General features: G+C 43.9%; 1 pseudogene; it reads left to right on the forward strand.

Annotated features, from left to right (window-relative positions):
* Nucleotides 1-15,605, forward strand: part of LOC111957560 (electrogenic sodium bicarbonate cotransporter 4-like) — a 38,884-nt pseudogene that overhangs the window by 19,315 nt on the left and 3,964 nt on the right.

A 15,605-nucleotide genomic window follows, 5' to 3' on the forward strand; every position in this document is an offset into this window, starting at 1 on the left:
TACTGAATGTCTGAGCTACTGAATGTCTGAGCTACTGAATGTCTGAGCTACTGAATGTCTGAGCTACTGAATGTCTGAGCTACTGAATGTCTGAGTGCAGTCAGTGTTTCAGTCAGTGTTGACCTAATACCAGATTCGACATTAGTAATTTTTAACTTCCAACTCATTTGACGCCTCCAACTCATGTCCTCTATCTGTCCCTGTGCTGTGGTCCAGGTGGGTGAAGTTTGAAGAGAAGGTGGAGGAGGGAGGAGAGAGGTGGAGCAAGCCCCATGTGTCCACCCTGTCCCTGCACAGTCTGTTTGAGCTGAGGACCTGTATACAGACCGGCACTGTGCTGCTTGATCTGGAGGGATACTCACTGCCACAGATAGTTGGTGAGCAACACAAACTCCTTTGTACAGAGCACTAATCCATGCCAAATCAGGTTTGTGTGATTCTTACCTAATGTTAAGACGTAGTACTGTAAAAAATGTAAAGTCTCTGTCACAATTGACAAGCAGAGGCATTTCAGCATGGTTGCCCTTCTAAGAACAGTTAGCTTATGTGTACAGATGTAGGATCTTAATTTGATCACCCTATTGCATGAGAACTTACCTGCAATACAGGAAATGTAAAACTTGTAGTATATTTGAGGTTTAAAAAGGCTTCTGAAGTTTGTAATTACCACTTACAAATTTCAGACTTGATTTTCAACACCTACAAAAATGTCCATGAATTATAATCTACATAATAATTCACATTTCCTGTTGCTGCAGGATTATTTTCCTGCTGTAGCAAACTAGCTCAAATTAAGATTCTAGTAGCCTTCAGTTGTTGACAAGAAAMGTGTTATGGTACCAAGAAGGAAATGAAGTGGTGATCGTGAGTGATTCTACACAAACAATAATAAGACCACATTCTCCTCCAGATGAAATCATTGAACAGCAGGTAGACGAGGGCATGCTATCTCCTGACCTGAGAGAGAAGATCAGCTTTGTCCTCCTGAGGAAGCACAGGCACCAGACCAAAAAGCCTATCCACCGCTCTCTGGCTGACATGGGCAAGGCCAGCGGTGGTGGTGCCCGTGAGTGTCCCTATGCTCTCTGGTCAAGTATGGCCGTCAGTAGCTTGAGACACATTATAGTACTTGCTAAATGTTACATTTGTATTCTACTTATATACATTCAAACATCAAATTGTATGCCCACTGCCCAGGCTGTCTTACACTTTCATTAATTGCAATTGACCACACATGTTTTCATGCAATAATCTCAGTTTTATTCAATTAAATTCAACAAACGTTATTTATCCCCAAGGGGAAATTATAATCTTGTTCAGCAGTCTCCTGTCTTCTTTACTTGTATTCCCTCCGTAGCCCGTAGTCCAGGTGCAGCGGCCGCATTCAACCGCTCCACAGAAGACCTCCGCATGAAATCACAGCCAGGAGGCTATGGTCGTCTGCGTGAGTCTGCCTGCTCCTCTGTCTCTCTCTGTACCTCTCTCTGTACCTGCTCTCTCTCTCTCTCTCTCTCTCTCTCTCTCTCTCTCTCTCTCTCTCTCTCTTCTTCCTCTCCTCTCTCTCTCTCTCTCTCTCTCTCTCTCTCTCTCTCTCTCTCTCTCTCTCTCTCTCTCTCTCTCTCTCTCTCTCTCTCTCTCTCTCTGTACTCTCTCTCTCTCTCTCTGACCCTCTCTCGCTCTCTGTACCTCTCTCTCTCTCGCTCTCTGCTCCCCTCTCTCTTCTCTGTACCTCTCTCTCTCTCTCTCTGAACCTCTCTTTCTCTCTCTCTCCCTCTCTCTCTCTGTACCTCTGTCTCTCTCTGTACCTCTCTCTCTCCCTCTGTACCTCTCTCATTCTCTCTCTGTACCTCTCTCTCTCTACCTCTCTCTATCTGTGTACCTCTCTGTACCTCTAACATTGCCAAAGCAAGATAAGTTTATATCTCTATCTCTATGTACCTCTCACTGCTTTCATCATCTCTCTAGAACCTGTTTGTCTCTCTTTCTCTCTTTCTTACACTCTCTCTTCCTTTGACTTCTTGTATCACTTCTAAATATCCAATTATTTCCCTGTCTTTTCAGATGTGTTTAAAGCTCTAGAATATTAGACAATATATAATAATATGTACTATACTAGACAATATTTCATCGTCTTCATGGCATGAACTAATTTCATTTTGAAAAAAATGATTTGCACATTTTTCTTCGATAATTAGAACCCTCTCCATATCCTAAGCAATTGTTTATATGTACTGTGTTGTTTTGCAGGTCATGCCCAAAGTAGGAGCATGAATGACATTTCAGACACTCCGAGCACAGACCAGGTGACCCACTAATATAACATTACAACTCAGCAGGCTCAATTCAATCAAACATTATCCTTGCACAGAGAAAATCCTGGTTTTACTGAATTATTGTCATAATATAATGTATATTTTTTTCATGTAGGTTCATCTAGGTTAGTTACATTACTGAAAATGTCATTATCTCTAAGCAGGGATGATGTTAGTTTTCTGCAAAGCTGTTTGATTGAATTGCAACCAGAGTGTTTTTAATGCAGGAATGAATGTTTCTTATTTTGTAATGGCAAAATGTGTTGAGTGTGTGTAGTCCATGTGAACGCTATGATCCCTTATTGACGTCACTTAAATCCAGTTCAATCAGTGTAGATGAAGGGGAGGAGAAGGATTTTTTTAGCCTTGAGACAATTGAGACATGTATTGTGTATGTGTGCCATTCAGAGGGTGAATGGACAAGACAAAGATTGAACTGCCTTTGAACGGGGTATGGTAGTAGGAGCCAGGAGTACTGGTTTGTGTCAAGAACTGCAATGCTGCTGGGTTTTTCCCYCTCAGCAGTTTCCAGTGTGAATCAAACTACCCAAGGGACAACCAGCATATTTGACACAACTGTGGGAAGCATTGGAGTCAACATGGGCCAGCATCCCTGTGGAACGCTTTCGACACCTTGAAGAGTCCATGCACGATGAATTGAGGCTCTTCTGAGGGCAAAATATATTCAATATTAGGAAGGTGGTCCTAGTGTTTGCTATACTGAGTGTATATGGGTGTTTGTACATGCCATATAGTGTATTAAATAACATTTAACCGGTAATCTAATGTTACTTTCTGTACATATGCTGTAGAGGATTTGGATTGAAGTTGTGTTTCATTGTTGCCAGGGGAGCCCGATGGAAACAGTGTTGTTAATTAAATCTTGGATTGTGTTTGTTTTAGTGTTCATGTCACAGAGTTATCTGGGGAGCAGGCAGGCTCACAACTCAGTGTTGTCTAAGGATGATTTAACAGTAGCATTTAAACCCAGTGAGAAATACAGCCCCTCCGTGAACACAGGAGACTTCCATTGTAAGAAGAGTTGTAATGCTGTGAATGATAGGTCAGGTGTATTGTGCTGAGCATTGGGTTGAAACAGTTGCCTCTGCCAAGTTTATGCCCAAATAATTGTCTTGAGATAATGTGCTGGACAAATATGCCATGTTTAACTCAGTAGACACATCAATGAATACATCTCTGGGTACTTGACTGTTCCTGCATCTGTTTGGCTAGTGTAAAGCAGAACCAGGCTGGTTTCCAGGCTATGCCAATCTACATAAACTCCCCTCACTGATTAGGGAAAGGGGGACACCTAGTCAGTTATACAACTGAATTCATTCAACTGAAATGTGTCCTCCGCATTTAACCCAACCCCTCTGAATCAGAGAGGTGCGGGGGGCTGCCTTAAATCGACATCCACGTCTTCGGCACGCGGGAAACAGTTGGTTAATTGTCTTGCTCAGGGGCAGAACGACAGATCTTTACCTTGTCAGCTCAGGGATTTGATCCAGCAACCTTTTGGTTACTGACCCAACGCTCTAACCACTATTAGTCTCTGGATGAGTGGTTTTTACTTAACGTAGTCGTAGGGGCATGTTTGAATAAACAGTAGGTCACATGTGCCAGTTTGCTAGTGATAGCCCACGTGTCGTGTGTGTCGCTGGCAATGGCCTCCATAGATAAGCTGACATTGCCCGTGACTGTGCTAGGTTTGTCTGGGTCAGTATTGAGCTGCCATTGGGACACGTGCTTCTCAGTGTCCCATCCTCGTGCCTCTGCTGCCTCACATGTAGAGACTGGGATTGGCATTGGGATTGTACGTTCATATCGGGTGAGATCGTTAGTATCTCATTTGCAGCCCACCTTTGCATGCGATCGGTCAGTTCAGGTTATACGGACACATTTCTTTCCCACAGTCAAGCCCCAGTCTCCAATGGATATAGTTTTTTTTTACATTCACTAGAATTGCTTTAAATGTTATGCTCAGAGACTAGTTTCTTTTATCCAGCAAAAACATAAGCTGCCAGAACAGCAGTGAGGTGAAATGTAATGATATTTTCAAACAGATGAGTGAGTGGATAGATGAAAGGCCAAGGGCATTGATAGAACACAATGACAACGCCATGCAGGAYAACACTATTGTATACACATATCTAATGTCTTCCCTGTCCCAACTGAATCCTTTATTAGTGTCATATTAGGATATGTATGTGCGTATATATGTACAAAAAAAACTTGAAACTTGAACTTGAAAATATGATGAAATTTCATCTCAAAATGTTCTTGTCAGTTATGCTGACAAGAAATCCAGTGTCCATACCATATATGCCCTGATGTATCAACTCTCTCTGACTGTCCTTCTTACCCCTCCCTCCCTCATTCCCTCCTTCCATAGCTAAGGAATAAGTTCATGAAAAAGATCCCTAGAGATGCTGAGGCATCTAATGTTCTGGTGGGTGAAGTGGACTTCCTGGATAAGCCCTTTGTAGCCTTTGTCCGCCTGGCCCAGGCCACCACTCTGGGAGGACTGACAGAGGTTCCTGTGCCCACCAGGTAATGAGCTGCCTGCCTGTCTGTCTGTCTGTCTGTCTGTCTGTCTGTCTGTCTGTCTGACACGTATTACCAGGGTCCAGGCACGTATTACCAGGGTTGACTCTAGCATCCAGGTACGTATTACCAGGATTGACTCTAGCATCCAGGCACGTATTACCAGGGTTGACTCTAGCATCCAGGCACGTATTACCAGGGTTGACTCTAGCATCCAGGTACGTATTACAGGGTTGACTCTAGCATCCAGGTACGTATTACCAGGGTTGACTCTAGCATCATCCAGGTCATCGCTATTACCAGGGTTGACTCTAGCATCCAGGCACGTATTACCAGGGTTGACTCTAGCATCCAGGCACGTATTACGAGGGTTGACTCTAGCATCCAGGCACGTATTACCGAGGTTGACTCTAGCATCCAGGCACGTATTACAGGGTTGACTCTAGCATCCAGGCACGTATTACCAGGGTTGACTCTAGCATCCAGGCACGTATTACCAGGGTTGACTCTAGCATCCAGGCAGTATTACAGGGTTGACTCTAGCATCCAGGCACGTATTACCAGGGTTGACTCTAGCATCACAGGACGTATTACCAGGGTTGACTCTAGCATCAGGCACGTATTACCAGGGTTGACTCTAGCATCCAGGCACGTATTACAGGGTTGTCTAGCATCCGGCAGTATTTACCAGGGTTGACTCTAGCATCCAGGCACGTATTACCAGGGTTGACTCTGCATCCAGGCACGTATTACAGGGTTGACTCTAGCATCCAGGCACGTATTACCAGGGTTGACTCTAGCATCCAGGCACGTATTACCAGGGTTGACTCTAGCATCCAGGCACGTATTAACCAGGGTTGACTTCTAGCATCCAGGCACGTATTACCAGGGTTGACTCTAGCATCCAGGCAGTATTACCAGGGTTGACTCTGCACCAGGCACGTATTACCAGGGTTGACTCTAGCATCCAGGCACGTATTACCAGGGTTGACTCTAGCATCCAGGCACGTATTACCAGGGCCGCTTCGGCTCTTTTAACCGCTACTCTTTTCTGTCTATTGGTCCAGCTGTCTGTCTGTCAGTCTGTCTATGTATTTTTCTCTGTGTTCTTTGTATCTGTTCTTATGCTCATGCAAGCACATATTTTGACATTTTGTGGACCCTAACCTATTCCCCACAAAGCCTTACCTAACCTTGGTTGACCGTAAGTTGCTCTGGATGAAAGCGCCTGCTAAAGGACTAACATGTAAAAAATGTCTGACATATACATACTAGCTGTACATAATGGCTACATCTTGCCTTGTCCCTTGTATCTGTTCTTATGCCCATGCAGCACATACTGTATTTAGACATTTTSTGAGCCATTGTTGAGGTTTCTTTCCCCCCGAACTACCACAGATTCCTGTTTATTCTGTTGGGGCCAACAGGAAAAGCCAAGTCCTATAATCAGATCGGTCGAGCCATAGCTACCCTAATGGTGGATGACGTAAGTGTCTGTCAATGTTTCTTTCTTTTCATGAATACAGATGACATGACAGATGACAGATGGCAGATGACAGATGACAGATGACAGATGACAGATGACAGATGACAGATGACATGACAGATGACATGACAGTTGACATGACAGATGACATTACAGATGGCATAGAAATACAGGCTTGATGGTGTGTTAACTTGAGTCAGCCAGAACTCCACATGGTGACAATGATTCCTTCATGGCTTGCTGTTGGTACCACTCAGCCTCTCGTTATCAAAATATCATGGATATAAATGTTTTATGTCAGACAGGCAACAGCCTGTTATTTCACCATAAAAGACAGGTGTTTTGAACAGAGTCCCACCACTGTCATATGTGAAGAATAGGTCCCTGGGTATGCATCCCATTACCTAATGAGGAGAGAGGTCAGAACCTTGTATCAGATACTGCAGTGCAGAGTAATAACTCTCTATCTCTCTCTCTTTCTCTCTCTCTCTATCTCACCCCCTTCTCTCTATCTCTTGCTCTCTTTCTATGTCACCCCTTCACTCTCTCCTCTACTCACCCCCTTTCTCTCCTCTCTCCTCTCCTCTCTTCTCTCTCTCATCTCTCTCTCTCTCTCTCTCTCTCTCTTCTCTTCTCTCTCTCTCTCTCTCCTCTCTCTCTCTCTCTCTCTCTCTCTCTCTCTCTCTCTCTGTCTCTCTCTCTCTCTCTCTCTCTCTCTCTCTCTTCTCTCTCTCTACCCCGTTCTCTCTATCTCTGCTCTCACTCTTTATCTCGTCTACTATCTCAAATCCTCCTCTCTCTCTCTCTCTATCTCACCCCCTTCTCTCTCTCTCTCTCTCTCCCTAGCTGTTCAGTGATGTGGCGTACAAGGCTAGAGATCGAGAGGATCTGATTGCAGGTATAGATGAGTTCTTGGATGAGGTGATCGTGCTGCCGCCCGGAGAGTGGGACCCCAAAATACGTATCGAGCCCCCTAAAAAAGTGACCTCGGCTGACAAGAGGTTGGACTCTAGTCATTTCCCCCTACTTAATAATAATACATAGTATTATTTGATAGCGCTTTTCTAAAACCCAAAGACGCTTTAAGTTTCAAGAGTCAACTCTGAGACCCAGATGTGGCAGTCTTTCTCAGTATGTATGTCATCATCACTTCCTATACCTCTCTTCTCCGCCGGTGTGTACTTCCTGTTTCCTGTGTGTACAGGAAGTCAGTGTTCTCTCTGAATGAGCTGGGTCAGCCGAATGGTGCGGCGGGAGGAGGTGGAGGCCTCGCTGAGGATGAGGAGATGCCAGTGGCTCACGAACTGGGAGAGGAGCTGGCACACACTGGGAGGTAGGCTACTGCGTGGGAACTGGGATTTACACCGTTTGCATGTACGTTAGAAGACTAGGAAGTATGGTAACGTGAGAGAAACTGGGTCTGAACTGGGATAAGAGAGGACGACTACTGAGTGAATTGAGATATGAGGTAGAGTACTAGAGTGGAATTGGAACCTTTAGTTGGCCTTTACATAGAGCTGAGTTGCTGGGACAACCTATTAGTATTCAAGGGATATTGCATCTAAATGTGCTTTAAAATGTCCTGTCTCTTGTTAATTCACATTTGGAACATTCACTCACTCAGGAGTGATGAGTAAAGTGACTGGTCAGGCGGTCAGGATAGCCAAGATAATCGCCTCTCCATTTCTCATCGGCCCAAAATTATTGTATTAAATCATCAGCGGTTCAATTGGCCCATCCAGTCACACGGTGAAACGACAGACAGGCTGAAACGAAGTGACTCAGTGATGCATTAAATAGATGATAAAACATTTTAAACAGAACGTGTGCAGCATCATAACCAGAGTGTCAGTGACAAGCACTTTGTAACAATTTTGGATATAAAAAGGGCTTTATAAAATATATTTGATTGATGTCTGTGGCAGGTTCTGTGATAACAAGTTTGTTGTTTTTTTGTGTCTGTAGCATGCTCTGCATCATAACCAGTGTGTTTGTGTGTGTCTGCGGCAGGTTCTGTGGTAAGCAGTGTGTTTGTGTGTGTCTGCGGCAGGTTCTGTGGTAAGCAGTGTGTTTGTGTGTGTGTCTGTGGCAGGTTCTGCATCATAACCAGAGTGTTTGTGTCTGTGCCTGTGGCAGGTTCTGCATCATAACCAGAGTGTTTGTGTCTGTGCCTGTGGCAGGTTCTGTTGTAACCAGAGTGTTTGTGTCTGTGTCTGTGGCAGGTTCTGTTGTAACCAGAGTGTTGTGTCTGTGCTGCGGCAGGTTCTTGTTGTAACCATAGTGTGTGTCTGTGACGTTGGCAGTTCTGTTGTAAACCAGAGTGTGTTGTGTCTGTGGGGCCTGTGGCACGGTTCTGTTGTAACCAGAGTGTTTGTGTCTGTGCCTGTGGCAGGTTCTGTTGTAACCAGAGTGTTTGTGTCTGTGCCTGTGGCAGGTTCTGTGGTAACAAGTGTGTCCTTTTATTTGTCCTTGTCTGTGGTAAGTTCTGCATCATAACCAGAGTGTCTATGGCAGGTTCTGTGGAGGTCTGTTTCTTGACATCAAGAGAAAAATACCCTGGTTGCTTAGTGACTTCTATGAAGGCTTTCACATCCAGTCCATCTCTGCTGTGCTGTTCATCTACCTGGGCTGCATCACCAACGCCATCACCTTCGGAGGCCTGCTGGGAGACGCCACAGACAACTACCAGGTTGGGCTGCTTTAGCCTGAAATCCAGAACTGTTTTGTGTTACCATTCCACCCCTTATACTCCGTGTCATATGCCAATATGTTTGGCATATCACAAAGTACAATGAAAGGAATGTTAGCACAAACAGACTGGTACCCAGGGTAGGGCCAATGAATTCATATCCTCATTTTCTGAGTCGATGATTTGCAAAATGAGACAAAACAAATAAATGTATGGAAGCTAACTTACTCTAGCAGGTAATTGGGGGGGAGAGAGACAGAGAGAGAGATGGATTTAGTTCAGTCACTGGCCCTATCCATCACATACATACAGTATATGGACCAGTGACTGAACTAAATCCATTTGTTCATCTCTTTCTCTCTCTCTCTGTCAATTCAATTCAGAGGGCTTTATTGGCATGGGAAACATACAGTAGGTTTACATTTCCAAAGCAAGTGAAATAGATAATAAATAAAAGTGAAATTAACAATACAAAAACATTACACTCAAGTTTCAAAGGAATATACACATTTCAAATGTCATATTATGTATATGTACAGTGTTCTAATGATGTGCAAATAGTTAAAGTACAAAAGGGAACATAAATAAACATAAATATGGGTTGTATTTACAATGGTGTTTGTTCATCACTGGTTGCCCTTTTCTTGTGGCAACAGGTCCCAAATCTTGCTGCTGTGATGGCACGCTGTGTTATTTCACCCAATAGATATTGGAGTTGATCAAAATTGGATTTGTTTTGGAATTCTTTGTGGGTCTGTGTAATCAGAGGGAAATATGTGGTTATACATTTGGCAGGAGGTTAGTAAGTGCAGCTCAGTTTCCACATAGCCTGTTTTCTCTTGAGAGCCAGGTCTGCCTACAGCGGCCTCTCTCAATAGCAAGGCCATGCTCACTGAGTCTGTATATAGTCAAAGCTTTCCTTAATTTTGGGTCAGTCACAGTGGTCAGGTATTCTGCCACTGCGTACTCTCTGTTTATGGCTAATTCCAGTTTGCTCTGTTTTTTGGTAAATTCTTTACAGCGTGTCAAGTAATTATATATWTTTTTTCTCGTGATTTGGTTGGGTCTAATTGTGTTGCTGTTGCTGTCCTGGAGCTCTGTTGGTTCTGTTTTTGTTTGTGAACAGAGCCCCATGACCAGCTTGCTTAGAGGACTCTTCTCTAGGTTAATCTCTCTGTAGGTGATGGCTTTGTTATGGAAGGTTTGGGAATCGCTTCCTCTTAGATGGTTGTAGAATTTAACTCTATCTCTCTTTCTCACTTTCTCTCTCTCTCTCTCTCTCTCTCTTTCTCTCTCTCTCTCTCTCTCTCTCTCCTCTCTTCTCTCTCTCTCCTCTCTCTCTCTCTCTCTCTCTCTCTCTCTCTCTGTCTCCTTTTCTCTCTCTCACACTACCCTCTCCCCCACCTGCCCTCTCTCTCTTTCTCTGTTTCAGGGTGTGATGGAGAGTTTCCTGGGCACAGCGTTGTCAGGAACAGTATTCTGTCTGTTTAGTGGTCAGCCCCTCATCATCCTCAGCTCTACTGGACCTATCCTCATCTTTGAGAAACTGCTCTTCGAATTCAGCAAGTGAGCGAGCTCAACCCCATCCCAGTTCACAATCAGACACTGTAGCCTATATGTAGTATTTGAATACATATGGTTCCTCCTCTTGATTTGATGAGAATTCAAGCAACACGCACATCAGACATTTATATGAATGGCACAATGGTGAGATAAGATTTGATGTGTCTTTTTGGAGAGTGTGCGTCCATTCCATCTTCATAAAAAGACTGTCCTGCCTTCCACATTCTGCCCCTATATCAATAATGTTCTTATTTATAAGGAACAATGGTATAGACTACATGGAGCTGCGTCTGTGGATCGGGATCCACTCCTGTTTGCAGTGCTTCCTCCTGGTCGCCACGGACGCCAGCTACATCATCAAGTACATGACCCGTTTCACAGAGGAGGGCTTCTCCAGCCTCATCTCCTTCATCTTCATCTCTGACGCCATCAAGAAGATGGTGGGTCACACACATGCATGCACGCAGACGCGCACACACACACACGCAGGCGAGTACACATGTACTCATGCAGGCACAGACAGACACACACACACACACACACACACACTTAACTGTTGATATAATGTGTTGCTACAGATGGGCTCCTTCAAATACTACCCCATCAACACCGACTTCAAGCCAGACTATGTCACCGCCTACAAGTGCGAGTGCCTGGCCCCAGACCCCAGTGAGTCCATCCTTAGCTGTATAAAATATTAGTGAAGTGCAGAGTCCCCAGCAGAGGATATAAGGGTTGTTAAAGGGTTGAAGAGGGTTATGATGAGGTTATCAGGACCTAGTAGCCTGGGTGTCAGTCTGTTTCCACTCTCTCATTACAGCTCCTTATGGAATTGTCTCGCCAAACATGTCAAAYGTTTGACAGGAATAGAAATGGCAATAGCACTAACAAATGTGGGTATAAACAGGACCTGGCTACCGCCAAGGGGTTTGGTGACACCAAGATTGTAGAATGGTTTGGTAATATAAGGATGTATTATACCTTTATGCCTGTCTGGAGACGTTTATTGCATTGCGAAATCTTATATTGCAAACGTTATGAGAATTGACTGAAGATACTTGACTACTGTAACTGATTTGTCTCACGTTTGTTTTTGCTGCACACACAAATGGTTGCTGTCTGATGCGAGTGAGTAACACTTCCTGTGTATGCATGAGCTTTAACTAACTACTCTTTCTCTCTGTTTAAAGTCTCAAAGTCTACCTGTTAAAATCTTCTTTTATTTTGTATTTCTCTTGTCCCCTGACTCTGCCGTCATCTTGTTTTCCCTCTCTGCATCTCAATTTCTCCTTCATTACCCTCCTCTCTCTGTCTCTTTCTATCTTAAACAGTGGCTTCAATGATCTTCAATGGTTTAGTGCCAGTGCCAACTGATAACACCTCTAGTCTCTTTGGAGTAAGTTGTTGTTTTTATTCTATGTGTATTTTGTCATGTCTTTTTAAGTAGATGTTAGAGCTGGTGTTATGTTGGAAACACAACACACCCTGCTGAATACCCATTAGGCCTTAAGGGCTTTTCAATATTTCATTTTTTGACTCAACAGACTTCCTAGTTGTTGTTTGTTTGAACTCAAACTTTAATGATACTACTTAAAAAACAGGAGTATGACACTAAGCCAAGTGGGAACTATTTGTTTAAAGAGTCTGTTCATTTTCTTTTTGAGTCTGTTCATTTTCTTTTTTTGTCTCCCTTTTGTTCTCCCGCACTCTCTTCCCTGTTATTCTCTTTCTTTCTTTTTTTTCTTCTTTTTTCTTTCTTTCTTTCTTTCTTTCTTTCTTTCTTTCTTTCTTTCTTTCTTTCTTTCTTTCTTTCTTTCTTTCTTTCTCTCTCTCCCGACAAACCCTCACATCCATGCCTATCGTTTTCTCTACACGTCACCTTTTTCTTCCACCTGTAAAACTGTGTCCCCCTCCCTGCCCCCCTCCACCCCTCTCTCCCTCTCTCCTACCAGTTAAACATCACAGGCCTGGACTGGAGCCAGCTCAGTAAGAAGGAGTGTGTGAAGTACGGAGGCTCTCTGGTGGGCAACACCTGTAAGTACGTCCCTGACCTGGCCCTCATGTCCTTCATTCTGTTCTTCGGGACCTACTCCATGACCGTCTCCCTCAAGAAGTTCAAGTTCAGTCGCTACTTCCCCACCAAGGTGAGACCAGAACGAACTGAAGAGGGGCTGGATCTTTATACAGTGACATACAGGCTGCATCACAATTGGCAGCCTAATGCAGCCACAGTTTCATATTTTTCAAGACAGATAGTCTGTTCCAGGGGTCGGTAACAAGCGGCCGACGGGCCAAAACACTCCTGCAAGTGATTTTAAAAAAGACTTAAAAAAGACCAGGAATTCAGCAAAAAATGTATTTCATTTAACAAATCTGTTCAAAAGAAAGACACGTGATTGTATTTGAAAACTACATTGAGACACAATCTATTTTTTTGTCTTAGTTGTGGTCAATTTGCAGTATATCAATTATTATAATTATGTTCCGCCCCCACGACCATCCGCTCTGACAAAAATCTGATATGTTCAAAACTCTCCAGCCAGTGGAAAATACACATTCCTGTGGTGATTTAGTATAAATGTCCATAGAGATTGGGTGTAAATAAGAGCAATGACCAAAACATGTTTATATCCAAACTTTTGTATACCATTGTCTCCCCCAACTCCCCCCTCCATGTTTTTGCTCCTGCGCTCTCTCTCTCTCTCTCTCTCTCTCTCTCTCTCTCTCTCTCTCTCTCTCTCTCTCTCTCTGTGTGTGTGTGTCTCCTTTGTCAAATCCCAAACAGTGAACAATGTTCCCTCCCTGATCCTCAATGTACGTACTGGTGTCCCTGGTGACCTGAAACTGCATGTTCCTCACAATATTCTATTCCACCTATGTTACAGCTGAATACAGCTTATGATTTTCAATGCATTTCAGATGTTTTTAATGTGTTTGTGTCTCTGCATTTGTTGTTCTTTGAGAGATGATTTGTTTCACACTAGACTTGTTTTATATTTTTTGCTTTGCTTTGTTCTCTGTGTCTGTCTGTGTCTTTGTCTCTGTCACTATGTCTGTCTGTCTCTGTCACTGTGTCTGTGTCTGTGTCTGTCTCTGTCTCTGTGTCTGTCTCTGTGTCTCCGTCTGTCCTTCTCTCCGTCTGTCTGTGTCGGCGGCTGTTGCTCTGTCTGTTGCTCTGTCTGTTGCTCTGTCTTTGGCTTCTGTAAACAGCTGCGGAAGCTCATCAGTGACTTCTCCATCTTCATGGCCATTATGACCTTTGTGGGTCTGGACAGGTTAATTGGGCTCAAAACCCCCAAGCTCATCGTTCCCACAGAATTTAAGGTAAAGAAACAGGTTTAAAATATTAGTAATGTTCCTGACCATACCCTAGGCATAAACCTATAGTGAATGTAGAAAAACATTATGAACACCTGCTCATTCCATGACATAGACTGACCAGATAAATCCAGGTGAAAGCTATGATCCCTTATTGATGTCATTTGTTAAATCCACTTCAATCAGTGTAGATGAAGGGTGGGAGACAATGCCTTTGAACAGGGTATGGTAGTACGTAGGCGCCAGGCGCACCGGTTTCAATCAAGAATTGCAATGCTGCTGTGGTTTTCACGCTCAACCGTTTACCCTGTGTATCAAGAATGGTCCACCACCCAAAGGACATCCAGCTGACTTGGGAAGCACTGGAGTCAACATGGGCCAACATCACAGTGGATGCCTTGACGAATTGAGGCTGTTTTGGGGACAAAAGGGGTGTGTACATGTTTGTGTTTGTCCTTTAATCAAGGAATGGTCACTCTGACACTGCCCCTTACTGACTCCCTTTAGCCCACACGTCCCGACCGGGGTTGGATAGTGCTGCCGTTTGGGAAGAACCCATGGTGGGTGTATTTGGCCAGCTTCGTCCCTGCTCTCCTGGTCACCATCCTCATCTTCATGGACCAGCAGATCAGTGCTGTCATTGTCAACCGGAAGGAGAACAAGCTGAGGGTAGTTGGATGTTTTTATTGATTTATTTAACCTTTTATTGTCCAGAAACTCCCATTGAGGTCAGGAGACCTCTTTCACAAGGGAGACCTTGATGTGCTGTGTTAAATACACAGCCAGCCTGTTATAGTGAAGACATTGATAACTAGTTTAGCCTCAGCTTTTGGAGGACACAATGGGCATCAGACAGGTTGTTTGCAATGATGAGTCATTTATATTGGAGATAAGACATACTTGTAGTAGTAAAATCTAGTTCCTAGACCCTTAATTGGGCTCTGGTGTCACGTTAGGGCCCACAGTACATACTTAATAGGACAGTTACCTCAATGACATCCTGCAGTGTGAATTCATGTCCTACTCTACTGTGTGTCCCTCCCTGCAGAAAGGGTGTGGCTACCACCTGGACCTGTTCTGGGTGGGGGTGTTGATGGCTGCCTGCTCCTTCTTGGGCCTGCCCTGGTACGTGGCCGCCACTGTCATCTCCATCGCCCACATTGATTCACTAAAGATGGAGAGTGAGTCCAGCGCCCCTGGGGAGCAGCCTCAGTTCCTGGGTGTCAGGTGAGGGAGCACAGCGAAGAGAAAATAGAGTGTGACTATAGACCAGTAGTATTCAAACTTTTTCAGCAGGGACCCCATTTTTTCCGGCAGAATTTCTGGGGACCCCATTTTTTTTACGCAATAGTTTCTCGCGACACCAACCCACCCCAAATCTAATGGCACAACCTTAACATCGGTACATTTACATTTTTACATCAACAAATAACCTTCAATTCATTAAATGTTTATATCTTATCAAAATTAAAAGAAACCAATAAATACATTTACGCAAAAACATTTTATTTTTCAAGATATCTTTCTCAAAAACGTTTGTTCCCTGGGTCGCGACCCTGATTTTTAATACCACTTCTATAGAGGATATATAGTACAGTCCAGGCAGAGCTTGTCTCTTGTCTGCTGTCTGTTACAGATGGAAAGGTTTGCTTGTAGTCATTCTCTCTCTCTCTCTCTCTCTCTCTCTCTC

The sequence above is a fragment of the Salvelinus sp. IW2-2015 genome, linkage group LG33, assembly GCF_002910315.2.
Source record: "Salvelinus sp. IW2-2015 linkage group LG33, ASM291031v2, whole genome shotgun sequence".
In the NCBI taxonomy this organism is placed as follows: domain Eukaryota; kingdom Metazoa; phylum Chordata; class Actinopteri; order Salmoniformes; family Salmonidae; genus Salvelinus; species Salvelinus sp. IW2-2015.